Here is a 15,271-nt window from a genome sequence, read left to right on the forward strand (position 1 = left end):
AAAAGGCTTTTTACGACATTGAATCTACGTCAGTTATATAGGGACCGCTTTAAAAAGTAGAACAGTGGTATTTTTGTAATTATTGTGAAATAAATCACATTTTACTACGCACAATCTAAGGCGGTTATTAAAAACCGCCTTAGAATGTTATGTACTATAACATTTACGCCAGTTTTTTAACTATAACCGTCGTAATTGTAAACAACAAAAATCAAAACCAAATGGGTGTGGACCTTTGGCATTCTCGTTTCTGGTTAGAGAGTAGAGATAGAGAGATGCTGCAATTAGGGTTTATGCTAGAGAAACAGAGAACAAAGAGTCTGGGAGCAAGCCCATCGCGCAGTACACGGTGGACACGCGGCTCTACGCCATCTTCGAGCAGTCCGGTGAGTTCGGGAGGTCCTTCAACTACTCTGTCCCTGAGCAGCAGATAATGGCTTACCTTGTCAAAATCCAGTTCGGCGGCTTCATCCAGCCCTTCGGCTCCATGATCGCCATCGACGAGCCCTCCTTCCGCATCCTCGGTTACTCCGACAACGCCCGCAACATGCTCGACATTACTCCGCAGTCCGTGCCTTCGCTCGACGACAAGAGTGACACCGCCTTCACTCTCGGCACCGATGTTCGAGCCCTCTTCACTCACTCCAGTGCCTTACTCCTCAAAAAGGCCTTCTCTGAACGCAAAATTAGCCTCATGAACCCTATCTGGATCCACTCTAGAACCTCGAAAAGGCCTTCGTCCTCGCTTTCTTTGAGTAAGTTTGTCTAATTGGTAGGATGGGCATGCCACAGTTTAAAGCTGAAGAGGTAGTAGCAGAAGCATTTCAGAAGAAGATATTGTTATTCTATTACCATTTTTTTTTGCCTTTCATGATTTTGTTATGTTTTACAATGATTATGTTGGCTTCTGTTTCAATTATTTTATTGTGCATAGCCATAAGGTTTTAGAATTTAGATTATTGCTTCCTCAATATGGTGTTTCTTAGATGTAGGGGGCTGTTGTTCTTGGTTTAAATTTGGGTAGATCTGACCTAGGTAGTGTTTTCACGTGATTGGTATTTGGAGGCCTGTTTATGTTTATTACATGTTGGATTTGATTGCTGAAGTGAGCGAGTCTTGATTGCAGCAGAGAGAAAACATGAAAACATTATAAGTTTTAATTGTTATTAGTTTCCTAGTTCCTTCTTGCTTTCCTTACATTGGTCTTTTTATTTGGTTGTCCTTTGTCCTATAACTTACAGATTTTAAGTGTTTGAAGTGATGCATGACAAAAATTTCTGCTTTTGTAAATGTGAGTGTCTGCTGTTGTAATTAACCCACAGTTGAAAAATTATTGGCAGGACAAACAGAGGGCCAAGATAAAGGAGAAGATTGACAAATTTGTCAAAGAAAAGTTATTGGACTTCTGTGATGTTCTTAATATTCAAATAAACAAGACCAATGTGAAGAAGGTAAGTTTGTTATAATATAACTCCATTTGAGAATAGAGTTTTAGTACTTTTTAAAATTAAATTATTAAATGAAACATGCTTTCAGGAGGAGGGGTCTACAAAGTTGTTGGAATATTTGGAGTCCCCACATGCTACAACTAAGATTCTACTTGCTGATAAAGAGCAGGTTTATTCTTTATAGATTATTTTAATCAATTGATGCTTTTGCTAATTGTAACATTAGTAAATTTGTTTTGTTGTATATCATTTCATTGTTGAACTACTTCATTGAAATTGAAAGCACCTCTCATAGATTGTCCATTTTTTTTGTTAGTTTGAGATTGTTTTCTAATCAGAAACACATGAGAATTGAGAAAATCACCTCTGATTAAATGCTTCATGGAGTTCAATCCTTATTCTTGTCCCTTATATTTAACATGTGAGGTTGGGTTGTAGACTTTGATTCAACAGATGGATTGATGAAAATAATTACTCCCAATGAAGTTAATACTAATATGCCCTGTATTAGAATTTTAATTTTATATTAATGTGGCTAGTTTTTTGAAGTTTGCTTCTATGTTAACAGAAAGGTAAAAAGAGAACCAGAAAGTCATTCCCTAGCAAATCTCCTGGGAAAGCATCTACAGAGACACCTGCCAAGGTATCTTGTCCAGAAAGTCATTTTAATGTGGCTAGTTTTTTGAAGTTTGCTTCTACATATTCTCCTCACATATGCTTTTGTCCTGTCTTTAGTGCCATATGTTGTAGTTTGCCGGTTGCTCAAAAGTTAATTTTTTGAACTTCTGGTTAATTTTTCACGAGTAATCCTGTCAAACCATCTGAGAAAACTTCCCCTCTAATATTATGTTATTACATCTAAACAAATTATAGAAACTTTTAATTTATAAGATTTGATTACAATATTAAGTATTATAATATAATATTTTTATAATATTATTTCCTATACGTGATTTTAGGTAATTAAGATTATAATATATAAATAAAATATTTTTATAATATTATTTCCTATACATGATTTTAGGTAATTAAGATTTTAATATATAAATATAATAATTTTATAATATTATTTCCTATACGTGATTTTAGGTATTTGATAATACTTTTAATGAAATCTTTTAAGATATTAAAATGTATTTTCTAATTTATTAATAGCACTCTTTAGGATTTTTTTTTTTTTAAAATGTATTGTGATGGCCTTTTGCTTGTTGTAGAGCATCCTTCACTTGTACTAAATCTTGACTTAGTACACTATAGTTAGAAATCCACTATTTTTTCTCAATCAACAGCAGTCCCATGTGTGTTAATTTTGATCTGATTATTATCTTGTCTACTTTTGTTGGCATATTCTTTGGTATGGAAACACTTTCAGGTGTTCTTAATATTCCCATGCTTGGATTTGATTCGGATCTTCTTTCTTGATTTGGTTAGTCAAACAATTTATATGTACACTTGCTAATCATAATTTTATAATGAGTTTTTTATGCATCGATTGTAATCTTATGGTATGATTAGGAATATTTTTATCTTTATCTTTATAATAATAATAAAAATAAATAAGTTTGAGAGGGAAAACTTATGCAATTAAATTGTTCATTTTTAGAGATTTTATTCTTTATTTGTTAATTCGTAGAATTATATTAATATAGTAATTAAGGTAATCAGAATCATCTTCTAATTTGAAATAATTTAATCAATTGTTTGTAACTCAGGTATATGTTTTAGTTAATGTTATTAAGATGGTTTTAAATTTTTTATATAAATATAGTAATTAAGGTAATTAGAATAAGTATATTTTCTAATTAGAATAAGTATGTTTTAATTAAGGTAATTAAGATTATTTTAAATTTTTTATTATGATAAAATTATAGGGACATTTTATGCAATTGAGCAAGAAAATTTTTGAGAAACTTTTTATATTTTTAATTCATAGAATTATTTAAATATAATAATTGAGGTAATTTGAATAATTATATATTCTGATTTGAAATAATTAAATTAATTATTATCCACACATATATATGTCTTAATTTTGATAATTAAGATTAATTTAAAATAGAAAAAAATTAATTATATAAAAAATGTTGTCTGACATTATAATATATATTTTTGTCTAACATTATACATTTATTTAATTAAAAATACTAGATTTTATATACCATTAAGAAAAACTCTTTCTGGATCAACTTGATTATTTATTCTTCTTAGGTGATGATTATTATTTATAAATATATGTAATTGTTATATTTTAAGATTTTATTATAAAATACATTTTAAATCAGGTCATATATATATATATATATATATATATATATATATATATATATATATATATATATATATATATATATATATCTTGCTGATGGAAGATGAAGTGATGAGTGAAGTGGCTGCTCCACGTCGTGTTCTTCTTATATCGGGAAGTGGCTAGCCACAGTGTGGCACTTCTGAGTAAGCATCAATCAGTCCTCACTTATCTTTTTTATTAGTGTATATATATATATATATATATATATATATATATTGATTGTTGTTATTGTGCTGCTGAATGAATATTGAGTTTTTAATCATTAAATAAAAATTACAACCAATTGCATTAGTTTTTATTAATTCATGTATTGCCCTCTTGTGGGGGAGTTATAGACTCAAGTTTGTTCTAAATGTATACAGAATACCTTTAAGCAATGTATTGATCTATTTCTTTTCACTTATTTTTTTCTCTAACAATATTTATTACAAGTAGTGTACTCTATTTCTTTCTACTGGCTTATTAAACAAGAGTTGCTTTGTAAATTATGAGTATCCTTGAGTTTATTATATACTATGCTTTCCTCTGTAAATCATATTTTGATAATAGAGTATGAAGTTTTAAATGAGTGATGTGTTTTATTATTTGTAACTGGTGCAGTAACGCAATTGCAGTCATATCTGAAACCTGGTAATTTTGCAGAAGGCTATGTGATAGAGATATGATTACTTAAAATTTTACTTTTTATATATGTATATTTTTTAAAGTAATTTAATTTTTTATTCATTGTTAAATTAATACAAAAGATAAAGAAGAGAATAAGACTTTTAATAATGAATATTTTTGTTAGTCATTCAAAATGGAAACATGTACCTAATTAATTAGTTATTCAAAATGTAAATATACACCATTTGATTCCCGAGTGTATTAATTTTACTCGGATTTTAATTATATATTTAAGATGAAAAAAGATTACAGTAATATGAAGATTAATTGTGTGTTTAAAAAATAAAAAAAATTCTCTAATGTTGCTTTCTGATATCCTAAGAGCATCTTAGCTGAAAAATCATTTCTTATAATGGTGGATGCATTAAAGAGGCCACTAAGGCACTAACTCATTTTTTCTTTCTATTATTTCTTCACTTATTTTATGTTTTCATTCTTTTCTTTTTGCCAGAAAATTAAAATATATCAACTTGTAAACAAAATATTTTTCCCTTCTAATATACAACTTTTAATACTCATATACTAACACTTTGTTTCGGCAAAGTTATTAAGGAAGTATTTGATAGAGAGAAAAAAAGATAAGCAACAAAAATAATTAATTTTTTTCCATGTTAAAATTTTGTTGACTAATTAGTTTAGTTTCAACAGAATCTATGCAGCTTTCTTTTGATGCTAGAGGGAATAGTGTTCCTACAATACTGTTGTTAATGCAAAAACATTTGTATGCATAAGGAGGTTAGGTGAATTTGAAAGTTGTCTAGGTGAATTTAATAAATACACTAATGTTAATTGTTTATTTAATAAATACACTAATGTTAATTGTTTTCCTTTTTTAACCATGGGGCTGAGTGGTGGATGCATTAAAGAGGCCACTAAGGCATTAACTCATTATGACAACTATATTAAAGAGATTATTTCATTAATTTTTATGTGTTTCTGTTCCTTCATAGGCTTGGTTTAGAGAGCTACCAACTGGAGTATTGGACCCTCTTTCGCTAGAGCAGGTGATGCAATCCCAGTCAGAAGAAGAATGTGCTCAGCTTATGAGGCTTCTTCCTCCAACAGAAGCTACTTTGCTAGATTGGGCAATAAACTTAATGGCAAATGTTGCTCAAATGGAAAACTTGAACAACATGAATGCACGTAATATTGCAATGGTTTTTGCACCAAACATGACTCAAGTAATATTAAATCATTTTTTGTTGTAAATGTTGTATAGAGTTCTACTCTTAGCTCCAATTTTTGTTATTCAATTCATACCAGTCAAATTCATCTTATTGGATATAACATCAATGAGTAAAACAAACATTTTGATATATTTTCATTTATGTAAAAGTCTTCTATTGAAGGAATAAAAAGACCTGTTTATTGTACTACTCCATCTAAAATTTGGCTTAACATTCAAAGACGGTTAATAACAATTAACCGTCTTTGAAAGGCACAAGATTCAAAGACGGTTATTAGCAAATAACCGTCTTTAAATGCCTATTTTGACACCGCATTCAAAGACAATTATTTGCTAATAACCGTCTTTGATTGTAAAGTCAGACACACCTTTCAAAGACGGTTATTAGCTAATAACCGTCTTTGAATGCCTATTCTAACACACAGTTCAAAAATGGTTATTAGCAAATAACCGTTTTTGAATATAAACTCTGATACAACATATAAAAACGGTTATTACTTAAAAACCGTCTTTGAAAGGTTCCTACATTCAAAGACGGTTATTATAATAACCGTCGTAAAAATTGATTGTTTTAACGACGTTTTAAACAACGACGGTTGATAACCGTCGTTAAATGCACTTATTAACCGTCGTAAAAAGCCATTTTTTTAGTAGTGGACCTTTCTCTTAAACAATAGTCAAGATGTACATGTGGTTGATAACACCAATTCAATATATATCCCATATTGTATATAAGATTGTATTTATTTGACAATATTTGTCTTCATAAAATACTTGAGTGGTGGATGTACACCCGTCCCAATTGAAGCTTATGAACGAGATCTATTCATATTGATAACTTTATTCAATTGATAACTATTATTATTTTACATATTTTTATTTACTTATTTTATACAAAAAGCAACTAATGTGAAATTAATAAGAATTTAATTATATGAATTTAATAATATAAAATATATCATTAAATCTTATACATTAATTGTATTTTTGTAATAAATTGAATAACACATTAATGGAAGAAAAGTTGCTCAAGTAAGACATATCTCTTTTAAATCAATCATTCCTTTCATATTAAAGTTTCAGCTCGCATAGGTTTGGGATAGGTACATGTATTGTTTTTATTGCATGAATCGGAATGGGTACAATAGTACGTATCCTACAATTGCTCATTGTCATCCCCATTGATGACCCATCTTAAAGTTCAAGAGTTGTTTATGCCGATGATTTTTTTAATAATTTATATTTGTAATAAAATGCTCTTATAGTGTTAAACGACTTTTTTTTTCCTATTTTATATATCATACTTTTAGTACTTATATTGTGAGAGATTTTTAAAATTAATCAAATATTTTGTAGTAACACTAAAAAAGGGTCTTTTATTCTGAATCATAACAAACTACCTTAAAAATCTTAATTAGACATATATTTTAGCAGTTTTATAATGTACATTTGATTCCTTTAAATATTTTTCTTTTTCTTTTTTGGCACCCCGACATATCACTTACAATGCTTATTGAGGTGACATATCCTGTCACCTAATAAATATTAAATATAAAGTATCCAAAACTACAAATAAAAATAAAATCCTCACAAAATCGTTGATGTTTTTCTCTCAATCCCTCTTCATCTCCAAAACCACCTTCTCTTTCAACCCTTCTTCATCCCTAACTTCTCATTTTTCCTTGTCAAGATCATTAAAATACCCTTTGCACACTTTTGCATTAAAGCCCTTTGTTTGATTTATTGTTTGATCCGAAAAACAAAAAACTACCTTCTCTAGTTCTTGGGGCTATTGTCCATCGCAAGTTAAAAACAATAAATCATGACTGATGATAATGCCACCTCTAGCACCACCATGGACAAGGTATGAAAAAAGTTGGCATCCTCTACTTGAATTGATGATAGGGGTGTTAGCAAAATACAAAAACTATTTCATCATCTTTCTCCTCTAAACCATAACTTGATTTTTTTTATTTCTCTTCTTTTTGCAAAGGAACACAAGCATGAGTTACTGTGTTGATTTGATAAAAAAAATATTGAATTATTATCATTAAGTTCTACTGAGAGAGACACATAATGAGAGGTAGCCAAGCTTCAAATATTTGAAGTTCTAGCTAGTACACTTGAATTATTATCTTTTTTCTTAAGCTCCTTTACCTCTGCCTGGTAGTGGCTGGGATTGAGTAGGCTTATGTGACAGGGCAACAGAGATTGGGAAGTTAATTTATGGTTTTGGGTTGCAGATGAGTGATTTCAGTGATAAGCTAATGATAAAGTTTCAGTGGGGATGTAACTGTGTTTAGATGTTTTGAAGGTATTTCTAGATTAAAGGTTAACATTCATAAGACCTAAACCTTGCCGACAAGATGAAAATGGTTATGGGGAGGCAAACTTGCTGAAAGAATTTTAAGTGTCATGATTTGTTGGCTCTAGCTATCTGCTTGGAGCCAACTATGTAATTGGATTTTTGGATGTTACTATTATTCATCAATTAGTTACCATTGTCCGCAACGTTTTCAGTTTAGAGTGGGGGCATGCGGACAAGCATATGAGTATGACTATGTACTATGTAGTGCATATATAGGTCATGGGAGAAAAGCCTATTGGCAAATGACTAAATTGATCTTTCTCCCAAAAGAAATGACAGGAATACACTCTTTTAAGCACACTCCTTTGCATCTTCTATTGGTCAAAGAAAAGGCATGAGTGGAATCTTAATAAAAAAGGCACTTTCTAAATGATAATGTTGTTCTTCTTTCTATGATAGTACGTGATAATGGTAGAGGACGTAGCTACTTGTTACAATATAACTACCGTGGTACTCCAGTCAAGGGAAATCCGATAAAGTAACAGTAGTAAAATTGTGGACATCTGATTAAGTGGAGTCCTTGTTTTTTACAGTGTGGGAAGCGTGTTAAGTACACATATCTCCCCCAACATTTTCACATCAAAGAACCAAAGTAACAAAAAGCAACAAATAATTGCTTCCTAGAATATATGCACTATTTTTCCTTTAAAATAAGACTTTGATCATGTATGGTTATTAGTATTAGAGTAAATTACTCTAACATGTCTTTAAAAAAAAATTCTAACCACGAGTTTTTGTGAAATTATACATTTTTTTACATTTATACTAATTTTCATAATTATTTAAAAAATATTAGACCAACACTTCTTCTATATTACACTAATTCCTCAAATGTTGCTAAAAATGTTAAAAAAAGATGAAAATTTTGTGTAATTTCACAAAATTCCTAAGATGATTAGTGAATTTTACTCTACTCTTTGATTTATTTTTTTCTAAAAAAAAACAGTAGAGGAGAACTAGAAGAAATTAAGTACTAAAAAATTACCGAAATTTTGCTCCAAGTCAAGGCTGGTCCAAAACACTATCTGCTGCAGCTTCTGCCTGATACTCATTTTGAATATTTGAAGTTTTGAACTGACCTTTCTAGTTTCTACACACAACTATTCAATCAATATAAAAGAGAATCAAACTTCAAAATGCTGACACATAGTTCACCTACAAGGCTACTCTACTGAATAAACTTCATAATAATTGATGAAAGTTTTTTTTTTTAACTAACACGGTACTTTCTGTACCTGGTCTTGCTACTTCTGATTAAAAAGTGCAAACGCTATGTTGAAAGAACCAGCACAAGGACAAGGACAAGCGTGAATTATAATAGAAGCAGAGGAAATAAGGGAGGACACAGAGGATGGGATTTTTGTGCTTTTGTGGAAACTTAAGATACCACCTAAGGCAGCGGTATTTACATGGCAGCTTATCAAAGACCTCTTACCAACGAAGATGAATCTAAGAGGGAGACAAGTAGAGATAAGTGACCCAATGTGCCCGCTATGCAACAATTCGGAGGAGGTTGCAGCACACCTTTTCTTCAATTGCAGTAAGGTCCTCCCCTTGTGGTGGGAGTCACTCTCATGGGTTAATTCAGTGGGTGCTTTCCTGAAAGAACAGAAAGATCATTTCATGCAGCATAGCAGAAGGAATGCTACACGAACAAAAGATATAAGATGGAGCTATTGGCAGATAGCCCTCACAAGGACCATATGGCAACATAGAAATAAGGTGGTCTTTGATAACCAAACTTTTAATGCAAGCAAGCTGATGGATGAAGCGCTTCTTCTAGTCTGGTCCTGACTTAAAGCTATGGAGAAAGATTTCGATACACATTTTAATCAGTGGTCTTCCAATTTGACAGATGCCTTTGTGTAATTAGAAAGGGAGGGTACATGTTGAGACCTCTTCCAAGAGGTGCAACATATATGTACTTAAGTTATGGGGTGTATCTGGTCCATAATAGCTAAATGTTAATTTCATCTTTTGAACCAGCTATGTGTTTAAACTATACTTGTACCTATAGTACCTCTCGTACTCTTTTATATATATATATATATATATATATATATATATATATATATATATATATATATATATATATATATATATATATAATATATCTACTTTTGCTGAGCCAAAAAAACAGTGTGCGTTTTGTGCAACAGGAGCAGGAAAATTCCACGGTGGTGCGGAAGAGGTTTCTAAAGGAACAACATGAGGAAAAGACAAAATAGCTGTTATATATAAGCTGGAAGCAAGTCCTAGTTATTATCATCTAATGCTAACAGAAAAAATAACTAATGTGGCACACAATTATGACGTGATATCATATGTTGCTAAGTTAGTCATGTAAAAATACTTGCTTAATATGACGTGAAAGATTAAAAAAGGTCAAGTAGTTTAGTAAAAAGAATTGAATGGATCATACGTCTTGATCCTATATGTCACAAAGGGTCATTTTAGAAGACCACCAAAATAACACGTTATGCAACCCCTTAAAATTGCATGTCAGCTATTTCCATTAGTAATTGTATGATATTGCGACAAAAGGACATAATAAAGATCATAGTAGAGGGCTCAAAAGAACAATTACATGCCATGAATAAAAAGGAAAAACGCATACATGTTTTCAGGCATCATACATGTTTGTCATTTGTGGAATTTGAAAAACATTTTTAAAACTATTATAATAAATACCAATTACTAGAAAAAATAAAAAAACCTACAAATAATTAAAGGAGTTCTTCCCAATGTGATTCTTTGGTGCCTAATTCAGCCAGAAAAATAATAAAACTTTAGTCAATCAACCACATCTATGACAAAAATTTGCTATGCTGTCCTAATTAAGGAGATAATAAATTTTACACTCTTCACAATTTTTCAAGTTGGACACAGAGGCAAATCGCATGCACTGATATAAGATGTCGTTGCCCATTCTCTATGGCTTTCTTTCCCTATTCCAAATTTCCAATAGTTTTTTTGGTCTAGATTAAAGTTATCATTCACTAAGACAATCTTATTGGAATCTAATAAAATGAGTACAAAACCAAATTTCCAATAGCTAACAAGCCACAGTTAACAATGACAGAATCAACATCCAGAATTCTCGATCTATGTTGACACATCTATCATAAAAATACAATATCTATTTAAAATTAAAAATATATGAAGATTGGTTTTATTATTAGGAATTGCATACCATAATTTTAATATTATGCAGGCGTTGAAGAAAAAAATAACATTATTTCTATGAGTTGACAATTTGAACTAAACACAGGTATGAAATATGACAATACGAAAAAGTCTGAAGAGAGCCCATATAATAACAGCCTGGAACCAATAGAAACAGATGCAAAACTGTATTTCAGATTCAGAAGATACGCACCGTTTTGTACTTAGTTTCTATGAGTGACCTTTTCGTACTTAGTTCCAAATAGCAGCCTGCAGTTGATAGATGTATACTATAGTAACTTGTTTCACACAATTTATTTTTTTCAAAGGATGGTTATAACAATACATTTTTCCCGAGCAGAGTTTCCCCACGATAAGTGTGAACAACACTAGTACAATAACATGAACAATGAGTGGAAAGGGATTGCAGCATGTTCGAAAATCACTTTCTCAATATCAGCGTCTTAGAGCATGTTTGGAAATCAAATGGGATACCAATTGGGAAAGAGGGTTTCTAGTTTAAGTAAAGGTACAACCACAAACAATTCAAATACTAACAATTAAACATAAAAGGGCATGATTTTCACTTATTTTGCTTCAAATCCTTTTTGCATATTGAACGATGACATTGTCAGGGCAAGTGAAAAAGTCGATAATCACATATTCAAGCATTACCAAAGAACAACTCAAAAACCCTTAATACTATAACATATTGAACCATTTCCAAAACAGAACTTAAAAACTTCGACATCCTTACCTTCAGGAACACTCGAAAGGTGGCAACGCCACTCAAAAAGGCACGACTTCGGCTACGTGGCGGTGGTGGGAGCAGCAGGTCCACTTCGGCTTCAAGTACTTCACGGCAGGAAACAAAACGTCAAGGTGGTAGCGGGACGGAGTTCACGGCGGGATGAAGTAGTTCAGGCAATAGCGGGGGCGCTAGGTTTTTGGAGGGTACGAGAGAGGGTGTTTACCGCGAGACTATATAAACTACAAAATTTACGACGGTGTTTAATGACACCAACTTTGTATGTGACTATTTCTAGGACGGTGTACCTACAAGCACCATCTTTGATGACTTCCATCAAAACTTCAACGACGGGGTTATAGACAAATGTCGTTGTACAACAAACGCGCCACATAAAAAACTTATATAATTACGTAAATGCCACTGTGTTGACAACTACGACGGGTTCTTCAACACCGACGTAGAATGTGCGTCGTCAAATCATATTTTTCTAGTAGTGTTGGTTCCTTTATTTTTTCATTGACACTTTTCCCTTCTTTTAAATGAGTGTCATTTTGAAGTGGCAAACTTTGTTTTATCTACTTGTGTGTAGGAGTTATTTTAATAACATAGATGCATGTCTTAGCCCCATTTGCAGAACTGTTTGGATAGGGAGTCAAACATTAAGAAGAAAGAAATAATCTTTAAAGGATCTTCAAAATTAATAAAGGAGAACTCTCTACTTTGCCCTTGTACAGTTTAGTTGGTGCTATATTTTTTATTTCATGATTTTTTTTTCTCTGTAGTTCTAGACTTCTAGTGATATCTTTTGCCATTATTTTTATTTTAAAATTCTTTTTCTTTATGTTTTTTCCTTTTTGTCAAATGCATGACCATCAGTATCTACCCATTGGATATGTTATTTGTAGTGGTGTAGCTCTTCTCATTCATCAGTATCTACCCAATGAACATTGGCTCAACTTCTTTATGAATCTACAATGCTACCTGGAATTCAGCCTGACTGGCCTGCTAGACTATCACAATGATAAATCAAAAGTTTAATCACAAATAGGTTTTGAGAGCAGCATGTGCATACACACTTGTGCATGATAAAAAGTAATTTGATAAAGTAAACAACAACAAAATGATATACAGTTAAATGTCTCCTTTTTTCATGGGGCAATAGAAAGTTTACCTGTATTGCCAGCAGTCTAATCAAATGAAACCAATTAGCACTCATTTTTTATGCACTTCATACAACAAGAAGGTACTTGTCAGATCAAACCACAATCATATGCCATGTACTCATGCTTTTCCAAGATTAACATTTTGATTTATAAATGATCAATGTTTACATAATATCAGAACTTTCCAAAGCTCAATTTCAAAACCATCCATAACTTTCTCTATTTTTCTTACATACACACTCTCTCTCTAAAAATTCTTTAGTGCAATTATCTGTTCTTAAATTCATTAGAAGAGATTTTCTATGGACATCATCGAATAGGCACACATCAAATTGACATTTCATCAAGCAATAATAGACAACAAAGGTGATTTCATATTCAAGCATTAAATCCTAATTCCAATAAGTTAATGTGATTTATACACAAGAATGAGAGTCAAATAGAAAAGAGGAACAAAAAACTGATATAACAAATCTGAAATAATGAGTGTCATAATTATGCTTCGCAAACCATGACCATCTTATGTGCGTGCTTTATTACACAATCATGATTACCTAAACGGAAAAGGAAAAAATGATCAAATCATAATGAAATAAAAAATAACTGAGATCGTGGCAAAGAAAACCCAAATTTCAAACTCGAAATCCAAAATCACAAAAACGCGAGCCATGCAAATGAAATCCAGCAAGCAAAACAACAAATTGTCAAGTAATTATCCAAAAATCGATGATTTTTTTTTTTGAAAACTACAATATCAAGAGACAAACATTAAATGAGATATGGGACCCAATAATTTTTTTTATTTCAACTAACAAAACTTACAAAAGTTTGTGTTTTACATGAGTAGAATTTTTTACCTATTTAATACAAAAAAAAAATTACCCAAATAATACAAATATAAATTTTTTTAAACAAATGATATATAAAATAATGTACACGTTACAAAATCTAAACAATGTTTTTTGTTTTTTTTAATACTTTTTTCTACATCTTTAGAAATCTGGGAATCGATTATTTGTATAAGTTTGTTTCTATTTGACAATATTTCTCTTCGTCAAATACTTAAAAGGTGGATGTACACTCCAACACAATGCAAGCTTATGAATGATATGAATCGAACTCATTTGCTATATTCAATTTCTAATTATAATTATTATCCATACTTTATTTATTTATTTATTTTATCAAGAAACATTTAATGTGAATTTAATTAATTAAAACACATCACTTAATAAATCATTAAAATTTATACATTAATTATATTTTTGTATTAAATTAAATAATATAATAATGAAGGAAAAATCCCTCGAGAAAAACATAATTTATAGAAATGAACCACTCCTCTCACATTAAAGTTCTACCAACACATGTATGGGGCGTGTACAAATATTGTTTTTATCAGGCGTATGAGAATGGTTCTATAGTACCCTTATGAGATCCTATCCATTGTTATCCATATTGATGATCCATTTTTGTGCTCAAGAGCTACTCATATTTTTTATACTAGTAATAGGTATAATTTTTATTTGTAATAAAATACTCATACAATGTTAAATGGTTTTTTAGAATACTTCTTAATGTTATTAATATAATATTTATAAATAGGTACATTTGTCTTGTTTGTTATTTTATTAAAAAAAAAATAAGCTATTTAGAACAAGTAAAAGTCAAACACATATTTAAGAAAGTTAGATTTGAAGAAATGTATTAGTATGATAAAATCTATGGTATGAGCCAATTTTTTATATTTAATTAAAAATGTAAATATATATTTTTTAAAGACATTTTGAAAAACAAAAGTCAAATGTATAAATAAGAATGTTAGATTTGAAAAAATTATTATTAGTATAACAAAATGTATGGTATGACACAATTTTTTTATTTACTTAAATTTAAAGAAATTTAGCTTTAAATCATTTTGAAAAAGAAAAATTCAAACATATATAAAACAAATTACATTTAAAAATTATGATTATAACATTTAATTATGTTAGTATAATACATTTAATAACATTGGAGCTAATTTAATCCATCTTTTTCTTCTTTTTCTACATTATACTTGATAATTTCTTTTAATTCTTATAGGTACGTAGTGATTTTATTGTGATAGATTTTAAAAATTAATCAAATGTTACGGTGGTAACACTACAAGAAAAGGGGCTTATACCGACAATCATAACAAATTGGCTTAAAAATCTTAATTGGACATATATTTT

At 30.4% G+C, this 15,271-nt stretch overlaps 1 long non-coding RNA gene across 2 annotated transcripts; it reads left to right on the forward strand.

The window, feature by feature from the left end:
• Window positions 1-242: 242 nt before the first annotated feature.
• On the forward strand, window positions 243-5,782 carry LOC114370833. Of its 2 annotated transcripts, none has more exons than XR_003657934.1 (5): window positions 243-755; window positions 1,341-1,451; window positions 1,537-1,617; window positions 2,017-2,091; window positions 5,373-5,782. It is a non-coding gene; the product is annotated as an uncharacterized LOC114370833 (long non-coding RNA). The 2 variants fall into 2 exon arrangements; XR_003657933.1 differs by lacking the exon at window positions 5,373-5,782 and adding an exon at window positions 2,821-3,193.
• Window positions 5,783-15,271: the final 9,489 nt, after the last annotated feature.

This window comes from Glycine soja, chromosome 10 (assembly GCF_004193775.1).
Source record: "Glycine soja cultivar W05 chromosome 10, ASM419377v2, whole genome shotgun sequence".
Taxonomy (NCBI): Eukaryota; Viridiplantae; Streptophyta; class Magnoliopsida; order Fabales; family Fabaceae; genus Glycine; species Glycine soja.